The sequence below is a fragment of the Pteropus vampyrus genome, unplaced genomic scaffold (assembly GCF_000151845.1).
Source record: "Pteropus vampyrus isolate Shadow unplaced genomic scaffold, Pvam_2.0 Scaffold11, whole genome shotgun sequence".
Taxonomy (NCBI): domain Eukaryota; kingdom Metazoa; phylum Chordata; class Mammalia; order Chiroptera; family Pteropodidae; genus Pteropus; species Pteropus vampyrus.
Genome location: NW_011888792.1, coordinates 3,223,926 through 3,227,141, shown reverse-complemented (window position 1 = coordinate 3,227,141; position 3,216 = coordinate 3,223,926).

Here is a 3,216-nt window from a genome sequence, read left to right as displayed (position 1 = left end):
CCCTCCAGGTTGAAACAGTCTCCTAAATTGCATCTCATGACACTCCATTCTTCTAGTTTTCCTCCTACTTCTCTGGGCCACCCTTATTGATGTCGTTTGCCAGAGCTTTCTTTTCTATTCAATATTTAGATATTGGAGTTCCTTGGGGCTTGGTTCTCAGCCCTATTCTCTTTTCTAAACACATACATCCTCTCCCTTCTCTCTCAGTGATTTCATCCAATTTATATCTCTAGGTCAATCGTCTCTTTTTGTATATCCAGGTATCCAAATAACATGTCTATTAGGTCATTCACACCACCCCAGATTTACTATTGCTCAAAATGAGCATATTTAATAGTTCAAAAGAATGTCTTGGTGGACATAGAAATACTACAGCAAATACTTGAATAATCTTGAGAAAATATTTTACTCAGGCCATGGTGAGATCTAATAAGATGTTTGTGCTAAAATAGACTATACGCTTGTAGTGACTGGAATATTTTTATGTGCCAGATTCAGTGTCTTCTTCTTCCTCTGAATGATGAATAAATATAAATTCCCTGCACCTTGGTTTCCTCATTTCTATAATCCAGGAAAACTACCCACTTTTTCTTTTTTTCAACTTGGGAGAATATAGATGATAAAATTCTAATTCTTCTTCACGTCAATCATGTACATTAGGATATCCCTAAATTTCCGCAAACACATACCTATAGGCTATTTTTTCCAGCCTGGGTGACCTCTAAATTACTTAATCATATTTTAAAAAGTGTAGCTAATTACTCTGCAGCTGTAGGATGGTTGAGACCTATTATTCCTATACATACAAGAAACCAAGAAGTTTGTGGGGAAGAACTCATTCCAAAGAAATGAAGAGAAGTAGAGAAGCCAGTGGGCTGATATTGAAAGCAAAGGATAAGTCCGAATACAATTTATCTCCTAGATTATGCTCCAGCCCAGCTCCCATGGATTCATGACCGAGTTTATGAAGGATAACACTGTAATGAAAGAACGAGTAATAGTTTAAAAAAAAACAACTATTTTCCCTCAGATCTCTCTGAGGCCTTACGAGTGCAAGGCATTAGGCTCATAGGCACCAAGGGTGGAACTGATGGTGGTGACAGCAGTACTAGCAACGAATGCAGCAGTGTTAATGGAATTAGAGTTCACTGCAGGTATGTGGCTGGATGTCAGTGCCCTTGACATTGGGCATAGTTACACGTGGTATAGATCTAGTGACATCTTTTTCTGCAGGCAGGAGCACTTTCAGTCTGGAAGACCGCGGCAGCAGCAGAAGCAGCTGCAGCAATGTTTTTGGCGGGAGGCACAGCTGCTATTCTTGGCATCAGCTGCAGCCAGGGTGTTCGTGACAAGGATTTAGGACAAAAGAAGAATGGAACTCAGGCATGGTGTGGAACTCAATAATGCTCCGTGCACATGGGAGAAACCCCCTGGGAGCTCCAAGCTCTACTGGTGAAAAAGTTGAGGGAGGAAGGAGTTCTTTCTGAACATAGACAGGTGGACTTTGACAAATCTTATTCAGCTTGGAGTTGATGTTTTATGTTCTATCTCCAGGCTGGTATGACTTGAGAAACACAGGTCACATGCATACCACACTCATCAGCAGCTATGGCTTCCTGGATGGAGTCGCTCACTGCCGCTGCTTGAACAGTAAAGGCCAAGACATCTCTGTTGCCAATATGTGCTACTTTGAGCTGCATTTTGCGGTGCTCTGTCATTTCAATGACTAATGTCAAGACTGGTGTTTCTGGTAGCACAAGGATTGACCTCTTTAACAAGCATGAATAAAAATCTAAAACTTTCCCATACTAAACAGGGCATTTCACTCTGAAGGCTTGTCCCAAGCATGGCGCCTTTCTGAGAACAGCAGCTGCAGGGGGATCCCCTGAGCATAGAGACTCATGCTTTCCACCAGGTGACCCAGTGCTGTTCACAGTTAACTGTGCCAGGGACTGATGCCTGTTATAAAGGCAACCATTTAGAGGCTACTACAAAAGTTTTCAGTAAGGATGGTGACAGGCTGAACTAATCAGATTCTCTCTCTTGGTGAGTTTGAATGCCAGATATCCAGAGAGATTTGGCCGAGTGAAGTGGCTCGGGATGAGGGAGACAGAGAAAAAGAAGGCAACAGGGAGATGCCATGTGCCAAGAGTAAGAAGATGCCCAGAAGCAAGAGGATAAGAGTAGAGAGAGTTAGTCAGAGTGGTTAAGTAGTCTCAGAAGGCAAAGCAAAGATCACCTGAGTCACCAGTAGGATGACATAGGAGAGCAGGAAGCATTGTATTCTGAATGCTGTTTTATAGATCCTGTTCTAGTTCCTTAGGCCTGAACAGGAAACTGCTATTAATAAAGTCAAATAATTTATTAATTGAATATAGAGGAATAAAATCATGATAAAGTGAAGAGAAAAATCAAATTAACCCACACTTAGAAATATGTCATATATACCAATATAAAACTCTTTTGCTATCTTCTTTTATTTTTATTTCAGTGGGCATCCTTACGTTTAACCCGCATCTCAAGTTTCTCTGTTCCTCATAATCTGAAAGAGCTTTAAGTTTCCTTATTTCACAATGCAGCTTTAAAATAAAATCTTGTAACCTGAGTAACTTGAGTGTGTCTCTGTTCATAGCAACCTAAAACGAAGTAAGGTAAAGGAGAAGAGGGAGGGTATTGGGTGGTAAGATACATTTGAATAAATTTTCTGAAATAAGAAAGAGTACCCTGCAGGAAAAAAGAAGTTATTCTTTAGTAGCCCATCTCCCAATTTGTAATTTAAAGTTCCTTCTTCTTTCCCATATCTATTTGGCTACCCTTCCGTAACAACAGCTTACGCCATACGATTCCTATCAAGAGAGCAGCAGTCAACTTGTGATCCAATAACACTTCACCTTCATGAGGTGTTGGTGGATCAGGACAATATGCTCACACCTTTCAGACATTCCCCTGGGAAAAACAGAGTGTAAAAATAGAGTGAACCACCAACTGTATTCACCAATTCTAATTTACAGTGAGGACAAACGTTAGGCATTAAGGGTCAAAATAGTTTCTGGGATGCTCGCTGAAGCCAAACACCTATAGCATTTAATAGAGTTGCATTTAAAATCATGCTTTTAGATATGGACATTTCTCTTAGTTGCCAAAAATACCGTTTCTGTAAAGTCAAAGTTTAATTCAGTTCTTGACTGAATGATTCTAATGTGTAGCTGGAAGAAT